The sequence below is a fragment of the Ascaphus truei genome, chromosome 12, assembly GCF_040206685.1.
Source record: "Ascaphus truei isolate aAscTru1 chromosome 12, aAscTru1.hap1, whole genome shotgun sequence".
Classification (NCBI taxonomy): Eukaryota; Metazoa; Chordata; class Amphibia; order Anura; family Ascaphidae; genus Ascaphus; species Ascaphus truei.
In genome coordinates, this window is record NC_134494.1 from 46,242,310 (window position 1) to 46,256,524 (window position 14,215).

The 14,215-nt window shown below is 49.2% G+C and overlaps 1 protein-coding gene across 6 annotated transcripts in view; it reads left to right on the top strand.

Moving 5' to 3' along the window:
- The first annotated feature begins 5,782 nt into the window (after positions 1 to 5,782).
- Positions 5,783 to 14,215, top strand: part of SHANK2 (SH3 and multiple ankyrin repeat domains 2) — a 468,530-nt gene continuing 460,097 nt past the window's right edge. For all 6 annotated transcript variants that reach the window (XM_075567606.1, XM_075567608.1, XM_075567607.1 and 3 more), the window contains exon 1: positions 5,783 to 5,941. The gene's annotated coding sequence lies outside the window, so the exon portion shown is untranslated. The remainder of the gene's footprint in view (positions 5,942 to 14,215) is intronic.

Consider the following 14,215-nt stretch of genomic DNA (forward strand, 5'->3'; position numbering starts at 1 on the left):
AACTGTGTACATACATATTTACAGACGAGGCCCCCTCCTCTGGTACCTCCTGGGATCTGAGAGTGGAGTTCTTCTCCTTTCCTATTAATGAACCTCCTTCACTGCTATTAATGAACCTCTCTGCCTACCCCTGACTCTAGGCAGAAAACGGGCGGGGGGATCATCTCAGCTGTCACCCTAGATAACGTGACACTTCCAGCATATTCTAGAAACAAGGTGTGGCTAGGCACGTGCTTGATCACATGGCAATATATTATCTAAGGAAGATTACTAGGAGTTAACTCCTTAAATCCCGTAACTAAGTGAGAATCCCACAGGCGTGCTACATATAAGATATATGTAGCACATCTCAGATATCGGTAGGATGCCGTCAATACAATGCCCCCAAGCTTGGTGTAGAATTACAGGTACCCTGAAGCGCTCCAGTATAAGTGGTAACTTCTAGAAAAACATGTTCTTCTGAGATCTGTAGGTTTGGCTGGGTGTGTATATAAGGGATTCCCTGCCTCTCATATCACTGCTTATCTCTGCCTTATGGAATAACCCCATAGATACATCCTCCTGTATGGTATAGGTGCAGAGCATGAGTGATTATAACATACTGAGCACAAGGAGGGTAAGACCTCCCCCCCACTCTGATTGGCTGAGCACAAGGAGGGTGAGCACCCTGTATGGAAAGTCATGTGATGTGCTTCATATATCTGCGGCCACAAACACCCCCCCCCCCCCCCCCAACACACCACGTGACCGGGGCACAGGGGGGCAGGACCTTCCCCTAGGATCTTCCTCCGGCTGAGGGGAAGCTAGGAGAAGCCGCAGTTTAGAGCGTGGACCCCATGGCGTGAGAGTTCCAGCTCTGTGCTGAGGATGTGCATCTCTTTCGGGGAGACTTCGAGCTCTTTATTTAATTGTTTGTTCATGGACAAGATCCAACTCATGCCTGGTGGGTTGCAGATCATTTTCAGCGGGGTTGCCTTCTGACATCACAGGGCTATCTTTAACATTTTCTATAGCTTCCTGTGTAAGCAGCCTGCCAGCCTTCTTTTTCTTTGCTGGGATAGATTCTGATACATTGCAGTACTGGGCACACATTCTTTCTCATCAGTGGTAACGAATGTGCACTTTCTAAAGCAAACTTCTGCATTTTCCTTGTGACCACGGCACACTGCTTGCTGCTGCAGTTGCTTGGCTCGCTGGAATAAAATATTTCTTTAGCTGCTGATGCTGTCCTTTTCGTGGGGCCCCATAGGAGTCCTCCTCCCCCTCCTCATCATCATCATCGTCATACGGCCTGAAGGGGCAGTGTTTGGTGTGGCCAGGCTCTTTACATCATAAACACACCTGTGGTTCCTTTTGTGGGGCCACGCAGGGACGCTCCTTCCTCAAAGGGCACTGCTTCGTGTGGCCAGGCATATTACACAGAAAACATGTTCGCCATTTTTCCTTCCAGGCGTATTCTTCACCCTGACCTCTTGGAGGCGCTATTTCCTCAATTCTTCATATCGTTCCCTGTGAATCCTGTAAGCACAAATGGTCATACACAGTGGGACAGACTTTACTTCCCGAATTAGTTTTTTCACTTCAGTTGAGTGGCCATTTTAAATCCCGCATTTATTTTCAAACCCACAGTTTCCGCTGCTCAGTGCCTTTTGGACTGGACGCATTCTCCACCAATTGTGATGCACTCACCACATTGCAGTATCTTTAAGTCCCAGATTAAGGCAGGAAACATAGTATTTCGCTATACAGAGTTTATTTACAGGGTTAAATTATGCACTAACAGACCCAACGTCCCTTTAAGTCAAAACAAATTATAAAATAAACACCTATTCCCTTTAGGGAAAATAACTACACCGTAGCTTTAGCCCTTACTAACTGGATGGCCAGCTAAGCTGGTTCCCACCCTGTAAAAGGGACTTATCACTGTAGAGAAAAACTGTCTCTAAATACAGAAGTGTGCTGGTTAATTGCACAGGCAATCAACCAGACTCCACCTGACTGAGTAAGACTGTGTTAGAAAAAGCCTGTTCTGAGAAACAGGAAGAAGATTTCCTTAGCCCACAACTAGGGCTGACCAGAGGAACAGATATCTTGAGCGTCAGAAGGACTGTATGCTGATTGCAAGACAAGGGGACCAGATCTCTATACCTGGACATAGCCATTGCCATAGCACACAAGGGTGCTGACCCAGGAGAGAAGAGAGTTCTCTACAGCTACAACAAACAGATAAGAGACTTTCTTCTTGGATTATTGTATATCTATACAGTGGCGGCCGGCGTGATACTAATGCGGCTGCCACCGCAGTTTAGAAATAGCTGCGGGCGGCGCGCGGCTGTCTTCCGCCATTTTTGACCGGTTTTCCTGCGCCTCCGGCGCTTTCAATAGTAAGCACCATTAGCGCTTATCTATTGAAGCGGCCGCCGCGCGGGAAACTCCGTTTTAAACGGAGAGCAGCCCCGCGGCTAGCCCACTATGCACCCGGCTTTAGAATAAAGCTTGCCGGGACAGTATGTATATACAGTTGTGTGAAAAAGAAAGTACACCCTCTTTGAATTCTATGGTTTTACATATCAGGACATAATAACAATCATCTGTTCCTTAGCAGGTCTTAAACTTAGGTAAATACAACCTCAGATGAACACATGACATATTACACCGTCATGATTTATTTAACAAAAAATATATATTTAACGTTGTATGTTTGGGGGTGGTAACAAGCTTAGCTGGTTAGAGAGGGACAGAGTAAAGGTGTAGATATTCTCCAAAGCGGAGTAGGCCTTTATTTTGGTTATTTTTTAATGTTTTTGCCGTGTTAAAGGAACAGGCGCAATAAAGCCTCATTTTAGTTTCACCTTAAAACGGTCTCCATTGCATACCTCTGCACACGTCTCTTACATATGGTGTCAGAAGTTGGGATGAGAGGTGGCCCTTGAAGTTTAAAGGGGCCCCGTGACCGCCTGTGAGATTTTTTGTGCTTTTACCTGCATAGTTCCTGCAACAGTCTGACAACAAAACACATGCAGAAGTGACCAGAATTAAAGGGCTACACATCCAGGCAGGAAAACTACACTGCACTGGAGAAAGCCACAATGCCACAGTTGGACTTGAAGGACTGTGACAGACGGTGACCCAAACAAGGGACTGATGCTGTGACCAGAGTCTGCCCCACCACTTGTGGAAAAAAAAACCCTGGGAATTTAAAATGGCCACCCAGCTGAAGTCAAATACAGACTCTTCAAGAATGGGGACGAAAATGTAAAGAGTGGTGTAAAGAGCCCAGCCAAACGTGATGATGAGGATGATCCCTATGTGGCCCTTGGAAAGGGGTAGCAGCCAGAGGAATATTTTTTTCAACGAACCAAGGAATTGCAGTAGCAAGCAATGCGCTGTGGACACAAGGAAGGTACAGAGGTTTTTCTTGGCAGGTGCACATCCGTTATCTCTAATGAGAAGGAATGTGTGCACAGTGCTACTGATGTTTCAGAATCTGTAAAAGTGAAGAAGAAGAAGACGTCTACAGAGACGCCAGTGAGAGCTACAAACTCTACAAGCAAAGTCTGCCCACCTGTAGGACTACCACAATTTGGGGTTCTAGCGAATACAGAGAAAACAGCTGCAATAGCGCCTCCCAAGGTCTGGAAGGAGAATACACCTGTCCCGCCAAAATAGAGGACAAGATGTGGTATTCCTGTAATGAACCCTACCCCACGGAAGACTGGCCCTTCCGGTCATATGAAGATACAGATAAAGACATCTCTTATGGGGAACCCGAACCGAGTCACACCCACAAAACACCCCAAGAATGGTGGGGGTGCCTGGACTCTGTACGTACGGAAAAGACCGCTCTCTATGATGACGAATGTGATTGGCAAGAGCGGGCACAGCAGATCACTGAATATCTACGCCAGCTAACACAACTGCAAGAAAAGCCGGGTGGATACAGTGAAACGACTGAAAGTTCAAATAAAGAAGGAGACCCCAGTATCCCTGATGGGACGGGGTTGTCCAAAACAAAGAGGCAAAAAAAGAAAAAGAAAATGTGATAAATAAATCTGATCTAATTACTTCTCATCCTCCTCTGTATGTGTAAAGGCTGCACAGCCCCCTCCTCTCCCCTCCTCTCCCATACTCTCTCCTTCTCCCTTCTTGTCCTCTCTCCTTCCCTCCTGTTCCCTCCTCTCTCCTTCCCTCCAGTCCCCTCCTCTCTCCTTCCCTCCAGTCCCCTCCTCTCTCCTTCCCTCCTGTCCCCTCCTCTCTCCTCTCCTGTCCCTTACTCAGGGCCGTCTTAACAGCATTATAGGCCCGTGGGCAAAGCAGTGCACTGGGCCCTGCATACACAACCACTCACAGGAATACAACTGTAAATTATCGATAAAATAAACTTATATTTATTGGTACCTCGAGACACGCCAACTCTCCACTACAAGTCGTCATTTTTCTCCTTCTACCGAGTTAGCGGGGGATGTGGATGTTGAGGCGGGTGATCGGAAAATTAGTGTTAAACTCTGGTCTGTGCATAGATTAGCGTGGGGCCCCTATGCTCGCGGGGCCCCCGGGCAACTGCCCAGCGTGCCCATGCGCTAAGACGGCACTGCCCCTACTCCCTCTGTCTGCCCTCTTGTCCTTTCTCCTTCCCTCCTCTCTCCTACACTCACCTTCCCTCCTACTCGCTACTTCTCTCGCCTTCCCTCCTCTCTTCTATTCTCTCCTTCCCTCCTCCTTCCCTCTCTCTTTTCTACTCTCTCCTTCCCTCCCCTCTCCTACTCTCTTTCCCTCCTCTCTCCTACTCTCTTTCCCTCCCTTCTCCTCTCTTTCCCTACTCTCTCCTACTCTCTTTCCCTCCTCTCTCATACTCTTTCCTTTCCTCCTCCCTCCTACTCTCTCCTTCCCTCTTGTCTCTTACTCTCTCCTTCCCTCCTCTCTCCTTCCCTCTTGTCTCTTACTCTCTCCTTCCCTCCTCTCTCCTTCCCTCTTGTCTCTTTCTCTCTCCTTCTCTTCTCTGTCCTGCTCTCTCCCCTCATCTCTCATACTCTCTCATTCCCTTCTCTCTTCTTCCCTCCACTCTCCTACTTTCTCCTTCCCTCCTCTCTCCTTTCATTCTCTCTCCTACTCTCTCCTCTCCTTCCCTCCTCGCTCCTTCCCTCTCCTACCCTCTCCTACTCTCTCCTTCCTCCTCTCTCCTACTCTCTCCAACCCTCCTCTCTCCTACTCACCTGTCCTACTCTCTCCTAATCTCTTTTCATTCTCTCTCCTACTCTCTCCCCTTTCTCCTCCTCTCTCCTTCCCTCTCCATCCCCTCTCCTTCCATCCTCTCCTACTCTCTCCTTCCCTCCTCTCTCCTACTCCCTTCTTCCCTCCCCCTCCCTCACTTCTCTCATCCATTCTCTTACCTTTCTCTCTCCCCCTCTATTCTTTCCCCTCTCCTTCTGCCCTCCTCTCTCCTCCTGTCTTTCTCTCCCCTCTTCTCTCATCTCTTTCTCGTCTGTCCTCTCCCCTCCTGTCTTTCTCTCTCCTCTTCTCTCCCTCTCCCCTCCTCACCTCTCTTCTGTCCTCTCTCCTGCTCCCCTCCTGTATTTCTCTCTCTCTCTCCCTCACTCCTCTTTCTCTCTCCTTCCTTTTTCTCTCCTCTCCCCCTCTCTTATATTACATATGTCAGTGTTTGGTGAGAGCTGCCAGGTGAGCAGTAAATTAAACACAAAGTAGGAAGCAGAGATGCTGCCTGAACACAACCCCTCCTCTCCTCCTCCTTCTCTCCTCCCCTCCTCTTCTCCTCTCCTCCTCCTTCTCAGGTCTCCCTCACATTTCACTCGCATGAACTGGATTCTCTAGGCAGCTGTTACACATCTGATCTCTCCAACAAGGATATACCTGAGAGTCCGGGTCTGACCCGGGACATGAGCAGTCCTGTCTTCAGCACCAGATTGTGCAGGTCTGGACACAGGTAACTGGGGTATTTGGTGTGTGGGACTCACAGTCTTTGCATTGCTCACTGCTGGCTATTTGAAGAATTGTGTTGTTTTGTTGAGGACATAGTGGGGTTATTTTAGAAGTGTTACATTGTGTTACATTGTGATGTATCTGATTGAATGTATATGCAGGAAATGTGTGGCTCGTGTAGTTTAGTGATTCCTGGCATCCTGGAAATAGGTCAGTCCTGTACATTTAGTAGTGAATTATGTATAATTTCCTTCTGGAGAGGGCAGTGTGTACTATGGAGGGAACTAATTATCCTGCATCTCAGTCCGAGAACTGAAGGGTATAAGGTGTCATTGTCACTATTCCCAGGTATTTGCTGAGCCTTGCCAGACAATGCACACAGCTATCTCTTTACACACAACCCTCTCTTGTGTGCTGGAACTCAAGCACAGAATTAGAGGAGATTTTGTTTCAGAGACCAGTCCTGCAAACCAATGTAGGGCACCTGTGTGTGTGTGTGTGTGTGTGTGTATAGCACACACCCCATCCATCCACAGCATCTATTACCAAGAACACAGGGATCCCAACACATTGGGAAAACCCTACTAATTACAGCTGTTGGTCCCATGGCTGACCTGAAGCCCTCTGACCTCCTGGAAATAGCAGCACTGGAGTGACCCAGTTGGGACTATCTTAGTTATAAGCAGGAGTTAGGGGGCACACCATGAGTAGAACAAGTGAAGTGTGTGTTGTGTTTCCATGTCTGTTCCTTAGGGGATTTAGAGACACCCAATATGATTACGAAATTAAACACCTACATTGTGTTCACCATCTCTTAGCGTGACAGTTTACCTCGGGACATAAAACCCAGGACAGCGGCTTGTATCGTTATTATTTACACAAATATGGACTGTATTCTCCCTGAAAAAGCTGTAAAAGTGGCGTCAATAAATAAAACCACTTCGATTGGTTCTAGCACTTTCCCTGCTCAGAGTCCGTCCGCCTCTCACTAGAGGTTAGCTACGTATTCTGCGGCTCTTCGCCATGTTGGGAGGAATATTGCCGGGTTCTAGATATTGCTATACCATCATCACCACGTGAATAATTCAAACAAGCGGAGAAATGTATGGTGTCGCAAACTGGAGCATTGCTCCAAAACCGGCGTAAATTGCGTCATTTTTGTTTCAAACAATGTTATTGTGTTTCTGAGAGGGGCGCATACATAGCATACAAGGCCGTTTGTTAACAGTGTACATGGTCTTCACATACATATATCAACCAGCAACATCCAAAAGTCGATTAACCGGGTTCGATCGGCCTGCACCTTGTCGTTTGAGACCTCCTACGCTTTCAGAGTGTGCTATATTATCTCAATGTGCTCCCGCCCGGGAGGGCTACCATTTTTAGGAGGACCTCCGGCCTGACCCCTTGGTCTAGAAGTGTAAAGGACAGACGGAGAGAGAGACGGGGAAGAGAGAAGAAAGCAGGGAAAGGGGGTGTGGGGATAGAGGGGGTGGAAGCGGGGGAGAACCGAGAGGAGGGGGGGTAGTGTCTCCCCCTTCACCCCGCCGGTAAATTTCTTCATTTTTAACTCTGTGTGACTGTACGTTAATGTATCATGGGGCTTTACTCCATTTTGTAACCCCAATTTGCTCCACTTGCATAATGAGTGTTTTGGGGTGTGGGTGCAGGCAGAGTGAGGGGAGGAGTATTTTGGGGAGTGGGTACAGACACAGTGAGGGGATGAGTATTTTGGGAAGTGGGTACAGACACAGTGAGGGGATGAGTATTTTGGGGAGTGGGTGCAGACAAATTGAGGGGAGGAGTGTTTTGGGGAGTGGGTGCAGACACAGTGAGGGGATGAGTATTTTGGGGAGTGGGTACAGACACAGTGAGGGGAGGAGTGTTTTGGGGAGTGGGTACAGACAGAGTGAGGGGAGGAGTGTTTTGGGGAGTGGGTGCAAACACAGTGAGGGGAGGAGTGTTTTGGGGAGTGGGTGCAGACTGAGTGAGGGGAGGAGTGTTTTGGGGAGTGGGTGCAGACTGAGTGAGGGGATAAGTATTTTGGGGAGTGGGTACAGACAGAGTGAGGGGGGGGGCAGAGAAATATTATACTGGGATGGATCGGCCTGACTGGTGCAGGTTTCCTCTCTGTCTGCACCATATGAAAGCGTCAGGTTTTGGTGGCGTTAACCTCTGCTCCTAAGAGGCCTTATAAAGATGTATATATATGTCGCAGATGCAGATCTTTGCTCCATGTTCGGAGCAAATTGCACCATTTTTGACACATACCCCGCTAGGTTTTATAGCAGCAGACCCCTCACTAATACCACCCTGATATTTGCTGTGCATATACAAACGTGTATTTGCATATTCCTGTAACAAAGGTTATGCAATCTATTTAACCGCTTCCCTGCCACAAGTGCCTGCTTTTCAGCTAACAAGTTGGGTAGTTTTCATTGTGGGGACTTCGTCATATCAATGCGCTCTGTTCTTCAATTCCATCTTAATAAATACAGGAGTGTATTTTTAATTGACTTAAAACAATTTTTTTTAAATGATTATTAATTATTTATTAATACTGTGACATATACTGTAACACAATGTGTACTTTATTATCTCTTGAGGAGTATTTTGTCTAGTACGTCCTACAAATGTGTCCCAAAGCACATTACAGGCATTGTGGGAAGTTCTCTGTAATAATCAGGTCTTTCCTGAAGCTGGGAGCTGTTCTTCTGCCTGAGTAACCGCCTGCAGTTCTGATTGAGAGTGCATAACAGAATATCTGGACCATCTGATCATGTTCAAATCTTCTCAAAGCCACAAAGTCCTTCAAACTTCATGTAATAGGCATTCTTATCTAAAAACAAAACAAAATGGCAATACGTAATATATATGTATATAAAAACCTCTGCGTTCAGTTGAACATTATAGGCCGTGAACAGAGATTCCAATAAAATTCATTAGCTCTTACCGTGCGACAATATCGCTGGATTTGAAGTGGGAGAATAGGTTGAAGTCCCTTCTTCTCGTGGCGATGCGCATGATCCTTTTATCTCTCTGAACAACACACACCTGGTATTGGATTGCTAGCTCTTTGGATCAGGGTCTCTTTTTGGCAGCAAAATTGCAGGTAGAGTTGTGAGCACACAGCAGCGGTACATAAGGACACACAAAGAGTGTGCATTTCAGGTGGGAGGTTTCCTAGCAGGCTGGAAGTGTATCCAGGAGCCTCAGTACATCACCAGGAGCGCAGAGTGCAACATTTCTCATCTCCTTTCATATCTTCTTCATTCATTAAAACATGAAATAACGGATCCTTCTTGCAACTGGCACCTCGAGCTGGATGAAATTAGCATGGAACCCGATATCAGCGTGTGACCTTCAGGTGGGGACATGCTGCTTATTAATGACTTCTGCTTTACGATTCTTTACTCACACGAAATTCCTCAAAAACACCAACTTGCCTCTAACTCTCTTCCTCTGTGATGCAGATCGCTGCAAATTATGTTCCAAGGAATTTTCCGGGATTCCATGTAGAATAGAGTTTCAACTCCCCTAAGTCTTTTGGGTGTAAGAAACGAATAAATACAATGTCACCTGGCATGTGAAAGATAGAGGGCAGACTCAAATTAATCTGTTCCAGACAGAGGCCTCCTATTATAATATAATCAGGCTTGTTACATTCAAACCAGATCACCTGCAAAAAGTGCCTCCCACGTTCTGCTCACAGTGAATCTGACAGGACCTCACTAATCCCAGCACCTCCCAATGTGACCTCACCAATTCCCGCACCTCCCAATGTGACCTCACCAATCCCTGCACCTCCCAATGTGACCTCACCAATCCCTGCCCCTCCCAATGTGACCTCACCAATCCCTGCACCTCCCAATGTGACCTCACCAATCCCTGCACCTCCCAATGTGACCTCACCAATCCCTGCACCTCCCAATGTGACCTCACTAATCCCTGCACCTCCCAATGTGACCTCACCAATCCCTGCACCTCCCAATGTGACCTCACCAATCCCTGCATCTCCCACTGTGACCTCACCAATCCCTGCACCTCCCAAAGTGACCTCACTAATCCCTGCACCTCCCAAAGTGACCTCACTAATCCCAGCACCTCCCAATGGGACCTCAGCAATCCCTGCACCTCCCAATGTGACTTTATCACTCCCTGCACCTCCCAATGTGACCTCACCAATCCCTGCACCTCCCAAAGTGACCTCACCAATCCCTGCACCTCCCAATGTGACCTCACCAATCCCTGCATCTCCCACTGTGACCTCACCAATCCCTGCACCTCCCAAAGTGACCTCACTAATCCCTGCACCTCCCAAAGTGACCTCACTAATCCCAGCACCTCCCAATGGGACCTCAGCAATCCCTGCACCTCCCAATGTGACTTTATCACTCCCTGCACCTCCCAATGTGACCTCACCAATCCCTGCACCTCCCAAAGTGACCTCACCAATCCCTGCACCTCCCAATGTGACCTCACCAATCCCTGCATCTCCCGATGTGACCTCACTAATCCCAGCACCTCCCAATGTGAACTCACCAATCGCTGCACCTCCCAATGTGACCTCACCAATCCCAGCACCTCCCAAAGTGACCTCACCAATCCCTGCACCTCCCAATGTGACCTCACCAATCCCTGCACTTCCCAAAGTGACCTCACTAATCCCTGCACCTCCCAAAGTGACCTCACTAATCCCTGCACCTCCCGGTGTGACCTCACCAATCCCAGCACCTCCCAATGTGACCTCACCAATCCCTGCACCTCCCAATGTGACCTCACCAATCCCTGCACCTCCCGATGTGACCTCACCAATCCCTGCATCTCCCAATGTGACCTCACCAATCCCTGCACCTCCCGATGTGACCTCACCAATCCCTGCACCTCCCAATGTGACCTCACCAATCCCTGCACCTCCCAATGTGACCTCACTAATCCCTGCATCTCCCAATGTGACCTCACCAATCCCTGCATCTCCCAATGTGACCTCACCAATCCCTGCACCTCCCAATATGACCTCACCAATCCCTGCATCTCCCAATGTGACCTCACCAATCCCTGCACCTCCCGATGTGACCTCACCAATCCCTGCATCTCCCAATGTGACCTCACCAATCCCTGCACCTCCCGATGTGACCTCACCAATCCCTGCACCTCCCAATGTGACCTCACCAATCCCAGCACCTCCCAAAGTGACCTCACTAATCCCTGCACCTCCCAATGTGACCTCACCAATCCCAGCACCTCCCAAAGTGACCTCACCAATCCCTGCACCTCCCAATGTGACCTCACCAATCCCTGCACCTCCCGATGTGACCTCACCAATCCCTGCACCTCCCAATATGACCTCACCAATCCCTGCACCTCCCGATGTGACCTCACCAATCCCTGCATCTCCCAATGTGACCTCACCAATCCCTGCACCTCCCGATGTGACCTCACCAATCCCTGTACCTCCCAATGTGACCTCACCAATCCCAGCACCTCCCAAAGTGACCTCACTAATCTCTGCACCTCCCAATATGACCTCACCAATCCCTGCACCTCCCAAAGTGACCTCACTAATCTCTGCACCTCCCAATGTGACCTCACCAATCCCTGCATTTCCCAAAGTGACCTCACTAATCCCTGTACCTCCCAATGTGACCTCACTAATCCCTGCACCTCCCAATGTGACCTCACCAATCCCTGCACCTCCCAATGTGACCTCACTAATCCCTGCACATCCCAAAGTGACCTCACCAATCCCTGCACCTCCCAATGTGACCTCACTAATCCCTGCACCTCCCAAAGTGACCTCACTAATCCCTGCACCTCCCAATGTGACCTCACCAATCCCTGCACCTCCCAATGTGACCTCACCAATCCCTGCACCTCCCAATGTGACCTCACCAATCCCAGCACCTCCCAATGTGACCTCACCAATCCCTGCCCCTCCCAATGTGACCTCACTAATCCCTGCACCTCTCAATGTGACCTCACCAATCCCTGCACCTCCCAATGGGATCTCACCAATCCCTGCACCTCCCAATGTGACCTCACTAACCCCTGCACCTCCCGCTGTGACCTCACCAATCCCTGCACCTCCCAATGTGACCTCACCAATCCCTGCACCTCCCAATGTGACCTCACCAATGCCAGCACCTCCCAATGTAACCTCACCAATCTCTGCACCTCTCCATGTGACCTCACCAATCTCTGCACCTCCCAACGTGACCTCACCACTCCCTGCACCCCCCAATGGGATCTCACCAATCCCAGCACCTCCCGGTGTGACCTCACCAGTCCCTGCACTGCTCAATGTGACCTCACCAAGGGAGAGAGAGGGAGAGAGGGAGAGAGAGGGGGACGGGGAGACATTTTGCATGTCTTCTATTTCATGAAATATTACTGCCCAAACTGGATACTAATATAGTAGTTTGTGTTGATCAAAGCTTTTTTTTTTTTTTAGGAATTTTGCAAAAATCTCTATCACAAAACTGTCCTTGTCCCCTCCCCCCTCTCCGCATTCTGCCAGAATTACCACGAGCGGACACTTTATAAGATGTTGAGTACTGGTGATTATATTATTTCCTTTGTGTTTTATTAAAGCTATTTTGCAGGATGCGCTGTTTTTTTTTAATTATCATATGCCAAACACTCTAGAACAATTAACTCAATAATTGCTAGAAATGTCTCCCGTGCTGGTCAGTGGGGGTTAATTATTTCTCTCTAATCCTAACAGGAGTTTCACTGGATGAAATATTAGCCAGGGTTCACTGAAAAGTTAATATGTGGCAGGTTTTCCTGAATGGAGTATGCCGAGTCCTACCTGGTTATCCCCGTGTGATAACATGCCATGAACGTGTAATATATCTCTGCATGGTAATGCAATCTTATCGGGGATTGTGACATTCCCAGGGAGAGTTGCCATGAAACATCAGGAGATTGTAGAGATCAGAACCACATTAAGATTTGATGGCACCTAAAGGCAACTTAGCTAAGTGGGTCGCCCACCTCTCTCCTCTCACCCCATTCCCTGCGATGCAAGGAGGAGGTGTAGCTGTTAACTAATAGAGTATCAATATAATAATATAATATCAATGACCAGATACAAACTGAGGCCCCTATATATGGAAGCCTGGGGCACATGCAATCTTTTCTCTTCCCCTAAGAGCATGTGGACAGAATTCCTCCACAGAAAATACAATGCAGCACGTATTCCCTCACCTGCTGTCTCTGTAAGTCTCCTATCAAACCTCCTAGGCCTGGGACATAGCGCCCAAAACAGTGCGGAGGCGCGCTGAGGCACCCTTTCCCTGGCCTTACACAGCGCGCTGTCCGTGGGCATGTCGGGGGCGGGACGGGGCGGGCCAGTGACGTCACAGAGCTGGTTCGCCCTCATTGGGCGACCCGCTCACGTGACCGGCCCTGCGCTCCGGCAAGCAGGAAAATCTCAAGACTCGGTGAGACACACGCTTCCGCAGGCGTGCGGAAGCGTGCGCGAGCCCCTGCTAAAGCCGCTCTCATTGCGGCTGCAGGGGCTCAGTGCCGAACAGCAGCGCGCCTCAGCACTTGTGCGCTGACCATGCCCGATGCCTTAGGTTATAAGGCTAAGGCCCCAGTGCCTCCTCTGCACGCGCGCCCGCGAGGCTGGCGGTGCGTGCAGACGATTCCCCGGTCTGCAGTGAGCTGCAGGAAGAGAGACCGGGGGGGGGGGGGAGCGTGGCGGAGGAGTGACGGGGGCGCGGCCATGATGTCACCCGGCAGGTTCGCCCTCATTGGCTGAACCGCCGGGGGGCGTGGCCTAGCGCTCCGTCGTGAGTCCTGCTCTCAATTCTATTGAGAGCAGGAGAAACTCTCGCCACAGCGCTGCGGCCCCCCCTCGCAGCGGGCCCAGCGCCATTGCGGGGAGGGCTCTCGTCCCTGCAGCGTCCGCCACAGCGGGCGCTGCATTAGCATGCGGGGACTCAGCCTAAGCTCTTCGGGGCAGGGATTCCTTTTCCTATTGTCTGATTTTGCTGCACTTATTGTATTATTATAATTCCCCGTACTGTGTTCTTTATGAAGCGCTGAGTACACTTTTGGCGCTATATAAATAAAGTCATACAATACAAATAAAGACATCCCATACAATGCGTGTCATGTATCATACAAACGTGGAATGTGATTCAGGAGAGAACCATTTGCCCCAAGTAGCATTGCAACGTTCATATCCTACCCCCCATGCTGTATCCCAGCCCCTCTGAGGTCGTACAACAGACGGGAGAATGGTTAGTCCGATTCTTTCCTCAGTTTT